This window comes from Wasmannia auropunctata, unplaced genomic scaffold (assembly GCF_000956235.1).
Source record: "Wasmannia auropunctata unplaced genomic scaffold, wasmannia.A_1.0 LD334508.1, whole genome shotgun sequence".
Classification (NCBI taxonomy): domain Eukaryota; kingdom Metazoa; phylum Arthropoda; class Insecta; order Hymenoptera; family Formicidae; genus Wasmannia; species Wasmannia auropunctata.
Window position 1 is genome coordinate 1,519,748 of NW_012028382.1, and position 20,091 is coordinate 1,539,838.

The following is a 20,091-nucleotide window of genomic DNA, read 5'->3' on the forward strand; positions in this document are numbered from 1 at the left end:
CTTTTCCAACTGTCGCAGAAATATTCTTTTAAATAACGCTGCTGATTGTCCCGCAAACGCCAAGCACCGCTCTCAGCATTTAATATTCGAGATGGTTGTCGCAATTACAGAATGCGCTATCATTATACGCGCGTTAACTTTTGCATAATTTCTCCTACCGAGCTCTGCTTGCAGTTAATTATGATCATTACGCGCGAGTAATCGCGCGCAGGAAAAGTGGACGACAAATCTCGCTTGAAAATTTCATTCCGCTACCGTGGCGTGTAATAAGCTGACATCTCAAAATTTCGCTGTGTTATCATTGGCTTCCCTCCCACAGAAGTATATCGCACACTCATATCTTCTCTCGGCAATCAATTCCCGTTACTGACTCAACGTTAAATCTGAAATTCAAGGATATTATCGCGTCGCGTAGATTATGATTGATTTGATTTAAAAGACAGGGTCGGAAGTGACGCGTAGAAGACATATGACGGTCGAACCATTACGAAAGTACCGATAAAGCTCTCTATTATTTACTTAGGAAAGTAATATTTATTTGCACCATCCTCACAGTCTTCCTCTGTATCACTCTGATTTGATCTTCCTTAAATAATTCATGAATTAATAGCCAGTTTAGCAGATGACATTAGCATTTTAATACTCGTGATGGATCGTGAAATCTATTTTTGTGAAATAATATCGAAGATATCCAGTTTTTCTCTCAGCTTTCATGATAGAGCAACGGATTATAGAGCCAGATGTTTGTACAAGAGATTCGGGGAGGTACACTATACTAGGCTTAGCAAACTGTCATAAATTTTCAGGATACAGGGCTTAAAGTATTACCCAAGCACGCGCTATCCTCTCGGAACATTTTCGGAGCAGACGAATGGCCGATATTGTTTACTTCGTAGAATAAGATTTTATCACTGTAAATAATAGATATTATTGCAAAAGCAATATATGTATTGAGAAAGAGTTTCGACATACGTCAGATAAAATATGCCTCATTAACTTTATCAAGAAAACGTTGGTAATGATACTGATTGTGAGATTTAAATCACAAAGGAAAACGTTTAAACGAAGACAGGAAAAGTTTGAACAGTTTTATAAATCGAGTGATAATCCTAATATATGGCTATTTCAATCAACTAAAACATAAAGTCAGCGAGCGATATCGTTACTCTTTTTAAGATTTATAAGATTAAAACCTCGCAAAAATACAACTGCTATGATAGAAATTGATGTACAATGCGATAGAAATGATAGTTAACGAAACGCCAATGATAAATCCCTCTTCGTCGCGTTTCCGATCCTTTAAAAGCAAAGTTCACTCTCTCTAGTCGGTGTAACAATATAAATCCGAAATCACTTCGAAATTGGACAACCAAGACTTATTCGAGATTAGCAACCGTGAAAGATATGATTTTATGCGGTTACATCCAAGCCGCCCAAAGAGATGCTTGGCGAATTCAGGAGGAGGAAGCAGTCGGGCGTAATATATGCACTTTCCAGCGAAGGATTATACGTCCTTCCACTGTTTATTTGCTCCGTGTACTACTTAGAGCCCTGACATCCACCGTGTCGCATTATTATTCATAGGCTTTCCCTTTGCCTCTCCCGGAAGTCTTGTCATCCTGAGCGCGTCTATTGATCCTTCCTCCACGGGTACAATTTTTCCTTCTTGTGAATAATATGTCTTTCACCGTTTGGAGTGTGCGTAAATAACCAATTGTTTTAAGTTGCACCACCCTCGTTATTCTTACAACAAACCGATGATGGGGATAAACCACAAGATATACATAATTGCCGATCGTAAAATACAAACACGGACTATCTGCTGATATTCGAGTATCGAATGAGATGATAAACCGTGTCATTTTTCTATCGATGGGAGGGCAGCTTCCACCGAGTGGAAGGATCGAATAAAAATAGCACATGTTTCATCGTATCCGTATAAATAGGCTAATTGCGTAAATTAATTAATACACGGCAATCTCGTTCGACAATTTGTAAATAAACAATTATACAATCGAAATATGTATATATATGTACATATATATATATATATATATATATATATATTTATATATATAATGTACACATAAAATATATAGAACTTTATCGATCAAATGCACCGGTGATATTCAATCACATCTGCTTGCCATTTTCACGACACAAATTACAATTAACATGTCAGTTAAATTCGTAATATAGATGTCGAACGAAACTCGAAACTACCGAGAAGGAAACTACCGTAAGCTAGCAAAACGATCGGATAGACGACGATTTAGCCGTCCGATTGACTACTGCACGAGAGTGCCTTGAATTTCTATTCGTCACTCCTCGGGAGACCCGGACAAGAAAGCTGACACAGATTGCGCGTGCCGGGATCAATACGCGGATTCAAAGCAAATAGGTTAAAGTGCTCGACATCCATCGATACGTTGCACGCGAACGTTTAATACGATACTCATAGTTGTTAAGTTCTGATAGTTGCTACGCTGTCCGATATCGCAGTTGCGTAGTTTGCAAACGTAATAACGTATAGGGGCGGAGGGGGGGGGGGGTAAAGAAAGAGGACCGTCATGACCAAAATGATGAAGCGTTACATCAAAACGGTAAAATTCCATTCGCAATAAACAAAACCATCTTTTTATAATGAGTAACTAAAACTTTTGCCAAGTTCCACTTGGTATTTCCGTATTTTATAAGATCGAAAGATATAATGGATCTTTAAGTACTGCGCCATCAGACTTACACTACTGTGTAATTCATGAATGATACGTAATATCTGATTGGACTATATTTATCGCATAATGAGATTTGCAGTTGTACGCTAGCAATAGATCGACAACTTTCTTTGATATGTAAATGTGACGAATGGTTTTTTTCCCTGATTATTTCCTTTCCGTCGCGTATAGACCACGGAGAAAAAGAAGAAGTCGTAAAATAGTCAAGTAACAATTGCGATCGAAATGATATTACGTATAGTCTGATAGACAATGAGACGTATAAAAAGAAAAGTAGCGTCATTGTAAGTACTACAATAAGATGCCAGTTGTCTAAATAAAATAATAGATAATAATAATATTGTAGAGAAGAAACCTTTTAAGTAATAATACAAACGAGACATAAAAGCATAAAACATAACAAAAACGAGTTTAATATAAATTAAGAATATCGACTGCATGTTTATTAAAAAGAATCAATGTTCGATTGTTCGAATAATGTGTTCACATATTTAATTCAATTATATGTATGTAAAACTTCTTGAAGAGAACATGTAACAAATTTCTGTAAGAAATAAAATACCTCCGATGTGACTCTCCATCTCTTGAGATTAATTAGTAGTCAAACATGAATAGCTTATAGCAATTTAAATTGCAATAATACTAAACTAGGATTTCTACTGAGACTTCTGGTAAATTACGTATGCACAACGGGAATATTTTGCAGTCAGTAACATATCCTCTATCCTTTTTAAGCTATCCTCTTGAGGTTTAAACTCACATTTATGCAAATATAAATAGCATTTAAGTCGACACCATTTATGAATAGTAACGAGAACCTCTCTACTCGTCTCTGTAATTAAAATATTACTGTAATTACTCGCGAACCAGATTTCAACGTAAAGAAAGATTACACTTTGAACTACACGAAAACGTAGATATTGCGAATAGCCGGCAAACTTGTCGAAAACTTTCCCTCTTATCTGGTTTCTCTGGCATGGATCCATATCCCTCAAAGAAAAACGAAGCTATACTGTCGTTCGAGCGAAACCTAGCAAGTCCTACCAATTATTCCCACTCTGTTCCAACGCATCGTTGACATACGATCGGTGGTGAAGGGGAGGAAGACAGAAAAGGATGAACCGATGAAAAGCAAATAATAACTACCGATGTTAATTAACAAGCAATCGAATAAAGGGTATCGAAAGATTGGCCAAATATCGATGGGAAGTAGGAAAGTAAAGAGGAGAGGAAAAAAAGAAGAGAGAGAGAGAGAGAGAGAGAGAGAGAGGGAGAACAAGAATGAGAGACAAGGCCGAAGAGAATTATTCTCTCCTGAAATGCAAATTCATTGAAATGAATTCCGACGCGATGTAAGACTGTCGCAATACTCTGTGCGAAGGGAAGAGAGAAGAGTATCACTGCTGCCTGTTTCTCCTTCTTCTCTTCCTCTTTCTCCTTCCTTCCCCGTTTTAAGAGTTCACCCTTGGCATTGCGTTTTCTTTGTCTCTGCTTACCCACCGAGAAAGAATTTTTCGAGTTAATTTTCTCGCGGCGCTGAGTGATATTCCCCGAACGGGTATTTACATTTTCGTCGGCCCGTTGACTTCATCCCCCTTTTCTCTGTTTTATTCTTTCTCTCTCTCTCTCTCTCTCTCTCTCTCTCTCTCTCTCTCTCTCTCTCTATTGGTCTCATTTCTTCTTTCGATTTCATTTTGCTCCAGCCACTGATCTTATCCGACTAAAAAGAAAAGAGACGCAGCCAATTTCTTACAGTTAACTATCTCCACAACACGCACTTCACAATTATTACATCGAATACAAAATTGAATTGGACTAATTTATCTACGTGGAAAGAAATTTTGTTCTTCCCCGGTATTCCATTTAGAAATTACACAAACAAGTTACATAAAGCTTACTCTTTTGCATATTTCTAATTACCATTAGTAATGCGCGTGGCGCAATGCGAGCGAGATGCAAGATGCAAAATGAAATTCTTATTATCAGTTATAAAAATAGGACAGGAATGTCGATGTGGAAGAAATCTCTCTTTTGCCACGAGATGAAGAAACGTCAAAACTCGTAAACTTGCGACTGATATTTGCGCAGTCGCTCTCTCGATAATTTTTTTATTTGTAACGCCAGAAAATAAAAGAGCCCGTATGAGCGTCCAATAGATAGCAAACATACGCGCTCTCACCGCGGTCCAGGCCGCGACGAGATCGATACGTCGAACGCGACGCACGTCGATTCCAGAAGCGGTTTTGGCCCACCCGCCTGTGTCGCGTCCGGGTTCTCGCTCTCGTAGGTTACCAGTATCTCCGGTATCTATGATACGGGATTATACACACTACGGGACATAGATGAGGCTCACACGGGGGGAACGGGCTCACGGGCGACGCCGATCTAGGCGACCGGCTTTATGCAAATCATATTTTACGGGATATGGGCACGCGCCATCTGTCTGATGGAGAATCGAGAGGGGTTAGCCGGGGACCAGAAATCCTTTATTTAATAGCGGTATCTCTCCGTACTTCCAGCGGGAATGCTCCTCGTCAAATCGCATCAGAACGGCGTTAAAACAATTTATATCCTCCCTTACGGCGTCAGGCTTTTCTCGTGGGTGCTGTTAGGGTGATAGCGGGCCGGTCCTTAATTCAGGGGATTACATTCCCCCTAACTGCTCGCCCAGCTCTTCATTGTCAATCTGCCATTGCATTTCTCTTCGTATCGGACTCTCTTTCCGTTTCTATCTGATTGTATGCGACATGACGCCATTTGTATTTTCGCATTACTCAATGAAAATTGATAAATAGTATCGAAACTTGTAACACACATGCATACAGAACATGTCATCATTCATTTTACTGAAAACCAAATGAGTAGTACATATCGTGAAGAGCTCAACATGAATTTTTGTGCGTATTATAACGTAATATTATTTTTAAAAACCATCTCATCTTTATTTTACATAATTATAATTAGTTTGTAAAATCCTGCAATTATAAATAAAATCGAGCTAACGAGTTCATTAGATGTTCACAGATATAAAACTAGTCGGGATCTGCCATCACAAAAACCTTTTTAAGAATAACAATCTTTTACCGAGAGCTATTTCAAAGCGAATTATTCTTTAATTAAGATTCAGGTGAAGCGACGGTATCTGTTTACGAGCAATTGTGACAGTCTCAGAAATGATCGTCATCACGTCATCCACGCTCTCGCTACATCAGTGCGAATCGTACAAATTGAAGTAGTCTGACTTATGCACCGCATTTTTTATTTATGAAAAATTAACTTTGCAGAAAATATTCTGCCGTGTTAATAATGCCGATAGCGTCGCGAAACAAAGTAACCTTTGTGCGCGCTCTGAATCTCTACGAGGCTTTAAAGCTCTCTCGCGGCGGTTATGCACGTGTAAAGCTTTATGCAAAAATCGCGTGTGATATAATGCAATCAAGACGACGAAGAAGTCGCCGACTATGCTTGCGGGTTTTGCATATTTCTTCCATTTTTTTCATTACACATCACTTTGTTAATCCTCGCAATGCTGCAGCTTTTGTTATCCTGTTGTCTCTCTTTCCGCCCGACTTTATAGACGGAATGCGTCATACGTGAGAACGGATCATGCAAAACCCTGGCAAAGTCACATACAAGGTTTCTCGCCAATAGCAATTGCATAATTAAACGTCACTTGCGAAACGATAGTCGAGCTCCCGCAGCAACGATCAGTAAAATCCCTATACAGAGAACTGAGACTCTGTTCCTAGAGGCTTGAGCTGATAACAAGTATCTAACATTGTTATCACGAAGCAAATTGCAAATATAGTATCAAAAAAAGTCACGCGAAGATGTGAGCAAAGAGTGCATGTGAGCGTAGCTGTCGGTAAGATTGTCGGCAACGTAAAGCTTATCCCGCTTTTAGAGATACGAAGAAAGTCTTACGTATGCGCGCTAGTTCTTTTGTGGATGCGACTGTAGTCTATAACAGTTCCTGTAAAATTAATGGAGCGTCTGCCGTGTTGTGGGTACGGCTACAGCACGGCGTAGACATGAACTATTCAAGAAGCGCGATAGACGCGCATTTAGTAAGAGTGGATACGGGCGATGCTTAAGGGGCCGCTATATATTTTGCCGGAAGAGTATCGGAGTCGACGTCAGACTTTCCAAAGCGATGTAGGCATCAGGTGCGGCGGTATCGGTTTATCGAAAATTTCTCAGGGCGCGCCCGCGCGTCCGCAAACGGCAGAATGTTTCGCTCTGGCACGGGCCGAGAGGAAGTGTCGTAACTCGGTGCATTTACAGTGATAAAGTATCACGATGTCGCACGCACTCCGCCAAATTACTAACACTTTTCTCGAGGCGAGACGTTTCCCTTTCCGTATCGATATGCGAACATAACTCGGAAGATGGGCGAGAAATCGTGAATCGAGTCGACGATTTAGAACTTGTACCAGACATTGGGATGAAAACGATTTTTCACGGTAGTTATATTTATTATAAAAAATTAACTTTAAAAAAAGTTCTGCTAGAACTTCTGCCTACCAAATTATTCTTTTTAGCAAGCTAAAATGTTAGTGGCTAAATAAATCTCAATACTTGAAATAAAAAATAATTTATTTGTTAAAAAAAACTCTCTCTGCGCAAAATGTCATTGATTCTATTAGAAAATTATTAGCATAGGCAAACAAGGTGCGGCATGGATATCAGATGCAAGAAGCTCATAGATCGTGCAAATATATTCTACGTACAGTTCGAAAGTTACTTCGTAGCTTCTGATCCATAAACATTTTAATGGTCAGTGGTTACATCTGCAGCACATATTTATGATAGGTATAAGTACGATATCATTGCGTTCACGTTGCCTACACTACGCTGCATTCCTCATCCTAGACTTCGAAACGAATATCAAAACGTATATGGCCCATTCCAACATGTTTATGTAACCGATCTTCTGCCTTACGAATATTTTTGCAAATTTCGAAATCGCTGCTATCCATCATCTAGTTCTTTAAATGAAAATGTATGTATGTAGTATTGATTGTGCATACAATTTTAATTAAATTATTTAATAGCTCGATAATAGATTCGTCCCTCATATTTTTTTCTTGCAGATTCGTTATAAGAAAAGGGACTCAAGGGAAAAGTTCACTTTCTCTGAACATTCACCTGCAGGATGCCGGAAGTCGCCTTGAGGCACGCGTATAGAAACATTCCGTTAATCGTAACGGGTATACAAATGCTGCACAGTACGGGAATGCAGGAGACATCTCAACACTGCCGAGTAATTACTCTAAATGGTGTAGACGGCGGTATTCCGTACACGTAATGCGTCGCATTTCGAGAAAGAGAGAGAGAGAGAGAGTGAGTGAGAGAGAACAAGGGAGTCACATTTTGCCAGTGGAACGTATATTAAATGAAAGGACGCATGACACAAATAATGTTTGTAATAGGGAAGGTGCTTTAAAGCGATGTAATATATGGGATAATGTTTCACGAGTCGAACAAGAGAAAGCTCAAAGCGATGGTTTAGTTACAATTACGTGAATATGCAGTATTGACCGCAATGCAGGCATATCAAATTCATTTTATTAAATGCCGACATCGCAAATCTAATATTATATTAATGAATATTAATATCAAGAGAAGTTGATACTGACTGTAATAAATTCCGCATTATTAATACATTAGACGTAACTCTGGTTAAAGTTACGAAAGATATACTGATTTTTGCAATGACGGTATGCAGTAAATGAAGTTGAAAAGTGCTGTAGAAATATTATTCTAAAAGGAAACTATATATAATATATTATTCTCCGACCATAAAATATAATTCATATGTAATCGTAACATATATCTAGTAATTCATGAAAAATTACACAATCTTGATATAATTTCATACATCAGACATGCGAAAATAATTTCCATATTTTCTGTATTCGTAATACTGGAGACGTGACGATTTATATAAAATAAATATTTCTACATCCGTAGCATAAAAAATTAAATTTAATGAAATTACATTGGTTTCAATTTTTGGTACGAAAAATGTCGACTACAAAAGCTCTATTTGTCTTGTCTTCGAAACAGTTTTCGCCCTTTCTTTTTCCCCGTTCCTCCCTTTCCTTCATTAGCTTTACCAATCCGAGACTTGTCGAAAGGCCAATTTTACACGACGCGCAACTCCAATACGTCTATCCGATAATCCTCCAGTAATTGGATAAACCACAAAATAACGCGAAGGACTGAATACTGCGAAAGTTCGTGTAGCGACATCGATATCTCGCAGTCAAGAAGATATAATCCAAACTAAGAGAACATGTTTTTGCAAATTATGAAAACAATATAAATTAACAATGTTTTTTTTTTATAGAATCCGCCATTTTCAACGAATGAAAGTGCTCTCTATTGAGGTACGTACTTTCAAAGAAAATACAATATACAGTCTGATAAATTTTTCTTACGTAATTGGAAAGTATACAAATGTTATATCTTATATGAATGACTTGTATCTTTTCCATCTCGTTATGTGCATACCGTCAAAGCACATATATCCATTCTCTGAAATTCTAATTTAATTTAGAAAATGGTTGGGTGTAAAACATATTAAAAAAATGAGAAAAATAAAATGAGATATATCATCATAATGAAAGTATACTAAATGCGTCACACATATATCGCTCGGTATCCATCCTTCTTACGGAATGTATCACTTAAAAAGCCTCATAAAGCGTTTCCAGTTTATGGCTACTTCAAAGGCGTTTTATGACCTTACGGTAGAATACAGCTCTAAAAGCGATTGTTTTAGCAAAGTGCGTTACGCATCAATATTAATTTTTACAAATCCGTTATATGTATATCTAAGAGATAATTCGCGCAATATACAAGGAAATATATGTATATAATAGAGCCAGACAAATTGTAATGCAAAGCATTAAATGTGAGATGTAGTACTGTGACGATTATAAGGCGAACAAAAGAGGACACTTTCAGTTTCCGAGGTCTAAAACCCTGAATTAAACTTCAGAATTCTTGAATTGAAGAAACTTCAATTATCGGAGCGAAGACAAGGTTCGTTGAGTAAGGACTGGTAGGTAAGTCACTCGATACAGTCCGCGAGCGAGAAGCGTTACGTTGTCGTTATCCACCATCGCCGAGAAAGTTCGCGCTACGCGAACTCTATTTTGTTCTGTTATTAATAAACCGGCGAAGCTGCATCACTGCTGCTCCGCGCACCGTATTGTCCTACCTCGCACAAAGAACTCGTACACTTTCAACTTCGGCCCTTAGCAACTACCATTCGTGAAAGTTAATTCGGTCACGAAGTCGATAAAATGCAATCTGGCGCAAGTAACAAGGATCGAATCTCCTTTTGGGAGATAATGCGAGCGTAGTAATACAGTTAACTGCGATTACACGAAACGATTGAGTTTACCACGGCCTGCAAATAAACAATAATGATATATTAACGCTAGTCGAAAATTTTTTTCAAGTGCACAACTTTATATTTATACACCAAGTTATAAGAGATAAACACGAAAATGTGTGTGTGTGTATGTGTGTGACGTTTCATCGCGAAAAAAGTTAGATCCTCCGGTGACCTTTCTATTCGCGAGATCCTCGCAGTGAAAGCAAAGTAAAACAAATGACCGCAACTTTCTACGAAGAAAAGAAATTTTCCCTTCGGGAATATGTGTCAGCAAGAAACTTCCGGATGAACTTTGTTTGACTTGTATCCAAAAGAATCGACGTATCGAATCATATCGCTTAAGTTAAATAACTTTTCCCGAATGAGCTTGCGAGTGTGTGTACAGCGTTATGAACAGAAAATGAGATGCTAACTTTCGATGAAGGAACAACAGAAAACTTTTTCATAATCTGGTCTATTATCACGTTCCATACGCGGCAAACAACCACGGATGCAATCGCTCGGCCGAATACTTCAGAAGAATCACGTACAACAAAAGCGCGACAACTATACAGGAGCGTCGATATTAATTCAATTTACTCGAACCGAGGCGATCGGAATCTCTGAAATACTCCGAAAAGATTCTCGTGAGGTACGTTTCATAACTCTCCGTCTTCAAGCTGGTCGCAAATAGTAAATTTTCAACAACTAGGTCAAAACGAGAGGCGCGCACTAAACTTGATAAAATTGTAAATACCAGGTCGCGATCAAATACTTATATTAAGTGCATACGTGTTTTTCATATTCTCCTTGGTCTTGGGCGCGTCACTAGTTATTTTCCGTCATCTAATCTTACGACCTCAACTTATGAACCGTAGATTAACTTTATTAGCACACGACAATTTGCATACAAAGCAGCGCCCGCATCAGATAGGATTATGAAAAGCAAACTTCCTATTTTATAATAACTGCTGCTCCTTTTCCATTATTAATGCATCTAATTAATGCATCTTGTCTTGTCACTGCAACTTTACGATAAGATCTTGCTTCACCTGAGAAGAGAAGTGACTTGAACTTTTTACAGAGATCTACAAAGAAATCTGAATTAGCACAATACGTTGTATTGATATATTACAACGCAGAGGTAGAATGAAATCCGAATCAGTCGAACTCAAACAATTCACTGCCGTTACGCTCGCCACAAACATCCACGATCGATTAGCTTTGTAAGCCACCTCGCTATCAAGTTCACTTCGAAAGCAGACAGTCGGTTTGAAACATGGTTAACATACACCGTACAGAGCGTATTTCAAGGACTCTTTTTTTTTTAAATTATTCTGTTAATGAAATTAAACAATCTCATAATATACATAAAATTACAAAAAATTCTACACTTAATTACGTTATGACAACAAAATAAATTACATTATTTTAAACATGAAAACTCTTAGATAATGTTTATTTGTATCTCTAAAATATTGTACGTTCATTATCTTAATTTTGTAGTCACACTGTCCAAAAGATTGATAAGATGTCTAATTTACAAAAATAAAGAAAAAGATAAAAACGAAGAGATACATCAGCGCATCCAAGCTTTGATTAACCAGACTAATACCAGGTCACCTCGTTTGCTAAGAAATGATCTGATCCAGCAATTACCCGAAGAAATATCACCGCTTCGAAGCGAAACTAGTGGAAAGATATAAACATCGGACTGATATCGGGCGTGTCGAGATGGCTTCAAGCGGAAAGAAACTAAACAGAGGATAGATAGATAGATAGATAAATAGATGGGTGGGTGGGTGAGTGGGTGGGTGGGTATGTAGGTAGGTAGATAGATATGTAGGTAGGTAGGTAGGTAGGTAGGAAAACTTGCTCTTTCCCCCCCCTTGTAGATTCGCGTCGTCTCGCGGGGACTCTCGAGACTCACTACGGCAGATAAGGTAAGAGGAAAGCACGAATTTCTACGTGCTCGACATACGAGCGTGGTCGACCCCGCGTAACAGAACCGGATTTCAGATTCCCGAGATCCCATTGAACAACACACCACGGCTGTATCAACTGGCGCTAGGGCGTATGCAAATCGGTAATCGCGCACGTGCAGCACGCACATAGTACACGCAAATGCGAGATCCTTTCACTAGCTAGCGGCGCGCGTGCTTTTACGGCGCAATAATTTTTCAAAAATTAAATGTGTTCTTCTTTCATGCGCTACTCAATCAAGCGAAGGCGAATCAAGTGAAGGAATATCAATGCATTTCTCTTAGATGTTTTAAATTCCAGTGAAAACATGATCATAAACGATAATTCAATTGTATAAGATATCACGAAATACCGCAAGATCGCTCGCTTTACAACTTAAATTTTGATTTACATTCCTCGTTTACAAAAGACAAACATAATAAAACTGATCAAAGAACCGTAATAGAGATGCTTCTAATCGTGTCAAGTACACGCCACGATCCAAATGATTCCTTTATTGGCCATGCTCGTTTAACAACTTCGAGTATTCGACAAAGAACAAAACAGCGACATACCGCTAATAGTCGCGCTTTGATTAGTTTATCTAATTAAGTTTTAAACAAGTTCCGCCACTCTGACCTTAATTTCGCCAAGAAGTTCACCAAATACCGAACGCAGAGAACTCGTGGCAAACGACCCCTTTGGAGATCACTGTGGTCAGCGAAACCAGTATTGGCGAACGAACGACGCAAATGTCATCGAGAGAATTCGCTAACTTCGTGTACTTAACAGGGACTTGATACCGCAGATGCGGTTCTCGTGAATGAAAATTAGAACATGAATATATATATATATATTGGCGAACGATTAATTACTTGCATTTCATCGTAATGACATTTTAGAAAATATTGAGCTATGGTGGCCAGGTTGACCTAGATAAAGTATATAAATATAACATTTTAAAATGAAATAACATTTAATTTTTTCTCGTGAACCAATTTGTTGAAATAATATTTAACCAATTTATCGAGAAAATGAATTTATTAGTTATTAATAAATTTAATAAAAAGTTATTAAAATATTGAAGTTATTATCGGAAATAATTATTCTGAAACAATGTATGTACAATGTGAGAGCATTTGTAATTATAATTTTATTAGTGAACAGGTAATTATCTAACAATAAGATTCATAAAACACGAAAACGTATATATTGAGACGCTACACGCATAGCATACCTACATTGAAAATATATTATCATCATCAATACAGTATTCCTAGTAGAATCCAAGCTTACTTTTATAAGCTTACTTTTCACCTGTCGCTTTATGAGCTCGGGAATGGTGTGGCCGACTTTATGCCGAGATTTCCGCTAAATAATGGGCATACATAAAGAATAAAAGAGGAAAGTCGAGTTAGACGGGCACGGAAAGGAGCGTCTGTGCGGTAACGCGGAATATACCGGGCATTTGATTTTCATCTAGCCAAGGCGCGGAACAAGAGCTCGGGGCTTGAATATGCCTTTCAAAAACAGAGAACAAAAAAGGGAGCCGAGGGAACATGAACGCGCACGGGAAACAGAAGTGCACGGTGGGCTCGAAACGAGAAACAGGCGAACTAGGAAACGCGAGTGCAGCAGTTACGGGATTAAGCACAACTAAACATCCCTTAAACAACTCGGTCATAAATTCGCTGGGAAGATTAAGACGCCCTGTGCCGCCCCCCGGTACAACCCCTCCTTTCGGCGTATGCCCCCGAGGCTCCAAGACGTTTGCAGGAATACGAGAGGAAGGAGCTTGCGGTTCTCGCAGCTTTCATCTTCCGCCATTTCTACTCTCTCTCTCTCTCTCTCTCTCTCTCTCTCTCTCTCTCTCTCTCTCTCTCTCTCTCTCTCTTTCTCCCTCTTTACTCCTCCCTTCCCACGTTCAACGTACGCATATTCTTCTCTCTGCTCTCCCGCTCTGTTGTCCTCTCATCCGCCTCCACCAAACTTCTCGGCACCTGGTGAACGAGCATTAACTAACTACGTCTGATTATTGCGGCTAGAAGAGATAAATTCACTTAATTTCATCCTCCAGGCCTAGCAATGTCCCCTGAGAGTAGCCCCGCTGCGCTGCTGTTGAGAACTAAGGAAATAGCCGCGTTTAGGGAAACAGCGGGACGTCCCGATTCGCCTACGGCTCCAAAGTTTCGCGCTCGACTCAGCTCGACTACGGCTCGGGCGCTGTTCACGTCCGCGTTCGTTAATAGCGTCATATCGAATGAAAACGGGCGATCGATGAGGGGAAACACTATGGATACCACCGCTGTGCATCGTCGAAACGGAGCGCAGATCGTCGCGTATATTATAACGATGTTTGCGCGAGACATATGCAACGATAGCGCGGCACAAAGTATCCGATATCGACGGTGATCGATATACGAAGCCGGGACGCTCAAACTCGCGTCTTTGCGTTGCGTTTAACTTTCGCGTAAGCTATTTGAGTTGTGTGTGCATATATATACGTACGTATCAACTTATTGCCACGGCAGAACGAATCGCGGACTCGGTCGGAATCGACGCTCAATTAATTTCCCTTATCCTGTGCCTCCTCTCCACCTCGGTATAAATAGAATTCTTCGTGAATTCAATAAAGGAGATCACGACCACTAATCGCCGACAGTGGGACGAGCCGTGTGCGGTCCTCTCCTTCTCTTTCTCGTTCGCCCCATTCGCCCCATTCGGTGTATCGATTTTCCTTCAAAACGTATTAAAGGTATTCCGAATATACTTTCCGTGTCGATGAGTAGCCATCCGAGGTGATGGGCCGTTAAAAGCTGTTCTCGGTCAAGTGTGGTAAAGTGCTTGCACGGATCGATGGAAACGAACTCGCGCGACGTTAAATGAATGCCCGCTAGTGTCTAGTAGAAAATCTTGGGAGGAAATTCTCCTCTCAAAAATTCATCATCCTCTTCCGTCCGTACGTACGCTGTTTCCAAAGCAAACACAGCGAGTTAAACGTTACCCTAGACATAATATTGACACTGAAGCATCTACGGCACTAGCAATTGCTGCATTTAGTTTTTAAAACAAGGAGAAACGTGTCCGCTCTTATTTTTCTAAATATATCTTTATAAATCATTATTAGTTATAACATACGGATAAAAAATCAAGTTGAGAGTCTTTCTTGTTCAACCAAAATAAATTTTGCTTCTCAAATAGATACGGAATCCCCCCCCTCTTCTATCGAGATATTCATTCTCCGCTCTGAAGCCAATGTTATTGCTCATCGGATAAATTGAAAAATAATTCCAGCTCGTTCCTCAGTAACAATATCTATCCAGGTCACTTGGAATTACATTACATATCGACGATACCGATCAGAAAAGATGAGAATGAAACAATAATCAAGAATTGATCATAAAAAGAAATCAGAAAAAGCGCCAAGTACCATATAGTAACGCGCTGATTTCAATCAATAGCTGTCGAAGAAACATACATATATATATAGGTATGTGTATATATATATATATATATATGTGTGTGTGTGTGTGTGTGTGTGTGTGTAAAATCACCTTCTGACTAGATCATTATCCTGATCTGTCGATGAAAAGCTACGAATGCATAAGTTAAAAGAAGCAAAATACTGATCGAGTCGCATTAATGTACATATTTTTCCTAATTACTTTCTTTCAATACCTTCTTTGGAAAATTTCTTTTCTACAGCTTAGCATGTTATTATCCCAAGCTCTTCGGATACTAAAAACATTTTCCGTGATCTCCTTACCAAGTCTTGGTGGATCAAAGAATAATTCTGCGAAAAGGAAGAGAAAGAATGGCTCTCTCGTTCGCTTTGGAAACATATGTCTTCGAAGTTACGGAGGGTGACTCGGGCAAACTACGGTCATTTTAACATTAGCCTTGTAGGCGCCCCTTGAACTTGCGAGCTCGTTTCGCCGGTTCGCACGGCGTTCGAACTACGTTAATGGCTTCGAACAGAAATTTTGCTGTAACTGCATGCGTTTCAGTTTACATGCTGTAGAGCGCTGTTAACATCGCGTTTTGAATAGACGCGAGTGTAACGAGCTACCGTGTATACGCATTGATTAATCGATGCGGCAACAACCCGATTTATTAGAGCTCTAACGAAGCTTAAATCGTGACCTGGGTATCAACGCTAAACTTTAAAGAGCCATCTATCTATAGCATTATCCATTTTTATACCGTCTACAGATTGGTCTCTCGATGTAACTCACAGATTATCAAAACACAGATAGAAGTAACAAGCTGCCGATATAATACTTCATGCGCAAAGTTTATAATTTTCTTTAACAGAATTAAAGCATTTTAACAGAATTAAAGCCCTTTTTATAAACTGACGTCAAGTTATAAACTGTTACACGACGCTATTAAAATTTGTCCATGATGTCCGCGACAGTACCTATACATACTTCACCTAGTTTTAAGAGAAAACTTTCGTCTTAATCTTCGTGCGCGTATATCATCAGCCGAAAGACACTTAAAAGTAAGTTTCATAAACTCATCGTCAAGTATATCAGCGTATCGCCCCGTCGACTATGGTATAGCTTGGCTGATATGGTACCTATAGTTTGACTCGCGCTGAGTTACAGCGCAAGTGGATACTTGTCTCGCTCTACGTGCAGATTTTTTGCAAGATCCGACCCCTTCACGCGCGTACGCCCTCTCCATCTCTTTCTCTCTCATATATGTGAACTTATTCTCATTATCGATTCCCGTTCCACTCGAGTAACGTGAATAGGAAAACGACGATGCGTGTTATCGGTGACGCACTACTATTCGAACACGCCTCTCTATTTCTTGCGCCGATATACCTCTCGATACGCGAGGGTGATTCAGTGCCAGCGCGACCCACTAAAATGAGAGGGACAAATTCGGGCAGGTAACAAAGAATTGCGCCATTATGAGGCAAAAGATTGGCATTTCGATTTCCCTCTTGTCGTATTTGGGCAAGGAAAGAATCGCAAAGAGTTCTCCCGTTTATGCTGAAAAGGAAAAGGAAAGTGCGTTTCGGGGTCTTCTTATATAAAGCAATATGTGAAAACAATAAATAATATATACAATAATATATATATATATAATATATATTATTTTAATAGCAATATGTGATAAACAATATGATATCACATCTTTTAAACGTTATTCTTTTTTTTCGCGTACCACTCAATTGCATCATTTGTTTTTGTATATCCACATTCAACAATTTTTTTATCACAAAAATACTAAAAATCCTATCATCGATTCGTAATTTCAGCTGACACAATTTTTTCCCCATTTCATTTGATAATACAATTAAATTAGTACAGGATGAGAGTTTTAAATAAGCCAGAAAAATTAATTTATATTTTTCCTGGAAAAATATTCTGAAGACATGTGAATGACCAAAATATTCAAATTGTGCTGTATTCATGTGAAGCACGATTTATGGAACAATAAACGATAAACCATTTCAAGAGCCTCATCTTATCGCTAAAAAATTTCTGTTATGACACACATTCTCCACACAATGACGAATTCAATTATTTTCCTCCTGTTATCCCATCATCCCTTTCCGCGTGACAAATCTCTTTTGTACGGAAACAAGAAGAGAGTAACAGCTTACTGACGTCAGAATAAGCCCGGCGACATGAATTCTTCCTGGAAAGTGGCGTATACGGTAACGTCGGAATACCCTAGCGGACAGAGAGGCGCGACACGTACTTAAGTAAGTAAGGTAAAAGGCGGCTCTTCGCTTCGAACCAGCACCCAAGTTACGTCGATATTTCTTCGCTCGACGTTTATAATAACCGTCCGGCCATGTCTCTCTTTCTCTCTCTTTCTCTCTCTTTCTCTCTCTTTCTCTCTCTTTCTCTCTCTTTCTCTCTCTTTCTCTCAGGCGTGGAACAATACTGAAGGCGCCAGTTTATATACTACCGGCAACACTTTTATGCTTGAACGCGCGACAACGTCAACGTCGCCGATAGCCCGGCACTAGCCGAGAGTGGTCTATGTATAGGTGCGACGAAGTTTAACGACAAACGAGGTTCATTATACTCGGGAAAACAAGGCCCAATGTATATACACGGTCGAAGAAAAATATAACGACATCGATCGCGCGTAACGATATATATCTTGGTACCTAGACACCACGCGGCTTTGTGTACCGGCGGATGTACGTGTGCTTTTAAAGTAAACGTCGACACATAATCACTATACACACACACACACACAAACACACATATATATATATATATATATGATATATGATACATCAGATTGCACGGAGAGCGTTCGATATCACGAGCGTTCTATTCCCTTCCTTTTCGTCGACGCGATAGAAACTAAAGTGTACATTCCCTAATCGCGATAGATACAAAGACGCACGTGCCGGTTAGAAGTGATTAATTAATTTAATCACGCCAAAACGCCGCGAAACGTTGATCAAAGAGAATTATGCAAAATATAACCAAGATAGTGTGTCACACGCGCAACCCGCTTCAGCGCTTGCGTACTCGCGTAACGCCGCGTACATACAAGGAAATTAAATTACGCGAGCAGCGTTACGTTAGATCATTTTATGCCACATTTGTCGCGCCAAAGAGACATGAATTTCACTGCGACATTTTACATCTTATGTATCCTCGTACAAGTTGCGCCCAAAAACGCAAGAAAACGTCATCCGTCAATAACGATGTTTCATCTTTCAATCATCAGAGTCTCGAAATTAGAATAAGGATATCAGAATATTCAAAGTCATAAGTAAACGATCAGATAGGACAGGCGATGTAGATGGATATCGGTTGAATCTATACATCTTTATCTCGGCCGATTGCATTGTTAGCATGAAGCGTATTGTTTGAACGTCATATCCGTGCGAGGCCTCGGGCAACCAATCAGCGTTTGCGGTAGCCGTGCCTTATCAAAGATTTCCGCCACCTAGCCGCAGGGCTTAAATCAACCTACCCTCCGATGATCCTTTCTCCAGTTTGCGAAACTCTGTCGCGAGGAGAGTGGCAAACTAGTGCTGGCAATAAGAGATCAACCCTAATTGCCAGACTTTGGGCAAGAACTCGTAATGAGCGCGCGAGGTATCGCTGTTTGCAATCTTCGAGTATATCGGACGATCGATCTGTCACGTCTTCTAACGAAAACGTGAAAAAATTAGAAATACCGATTCGCGATAACGCGCATAATTATTGTCGCGTTCGAAGATTCCCATGTGGACCCCCGACAATTTATAACAATTTAATTATCCGCGCACGATACATACACGCGTGACATTAATTAATATTCATCGATAATGGAATATTAGACAACACGTCTGTCGCGATATAACGGTGTGTTGCTCATCAAGCAATAATAAGCAACGGTAATTACTCGTTAATTGGATGACGCCACGTTTTAATAACCATTTCGCAATATGGAAACGCGCGACAAGTCGGTGACAGGTCGGTGTGCGAAAATCCTTGGGACATTCATAAACGACGATTATGCGGAAATATCATTCCAACCGTTGCGCGTTGTTAAAAAAAAAAAAAAAGGGAAAAGAATGAATATAACTTGAGCTGACAAGAGACAAAATTACATTGTATCGAGATACATTTGCATCGTCCGTATACATTGTTGACCATCGCATTTATACATATATCCACGTTACGATCTTGGAAGTAACTCGGTGACTTTAACGTAAATCTCTCGCACAAGGTCGCCTTTAATGTCATATCCGGCGGTCGCCTCGTCAACGGACGTTCGGTAAATTGATGACGTAATTACGGGTCTCTGCTTGCTCACGAGCTTACCTGTCTTACGGAATAGCTCGTAACGGCCGATTGGAACCCATATCGTTTTACCAACGAAAATACGTATAGGAACACGTACGTAACGAGTCGTGCTAGCGACGTGTTGCTCTACAGCTGTCGAACATCCGCCGGTGTACGTGTAACTACCCTCCAAACGACGCAACGCGCGGGCAAGTGTATATGTGTGTAAATGTGTGTGTGTGTGTGTGTG

At 39.6% G+C, this 20,091-nt stretch overlaps 1 protein-coding gene and 1 long non-coding RNA gene across 5 annotated transcripts in view; one reads left to right on the top strand and one right to left on the bottom strand.

The window, feature by feature from the left end:
* Positions 1 to 8,783, top strand: part of LOC105458552 — a 253,105-nt gene extending 244,322 nt beyond the window's left edge. The window contains exon 4 of the long non-coding RNA XR_975548.1: positions 7,829 to 8,783. This is a non-coding gene — a long non-coding RNA (uncharacterized LOC105458552). The remainder of the gene's footprint in view (positions 1 to 7,828) is intronic.
* Positions 1 to 20,091, bottom strand: part of LOC105458551 (lachesin-like) — a 280,519-nt gene that overhangs the window by 214,355 nt on the left and 46,073 nt on the right. The window lies entirely within an intron of this gene.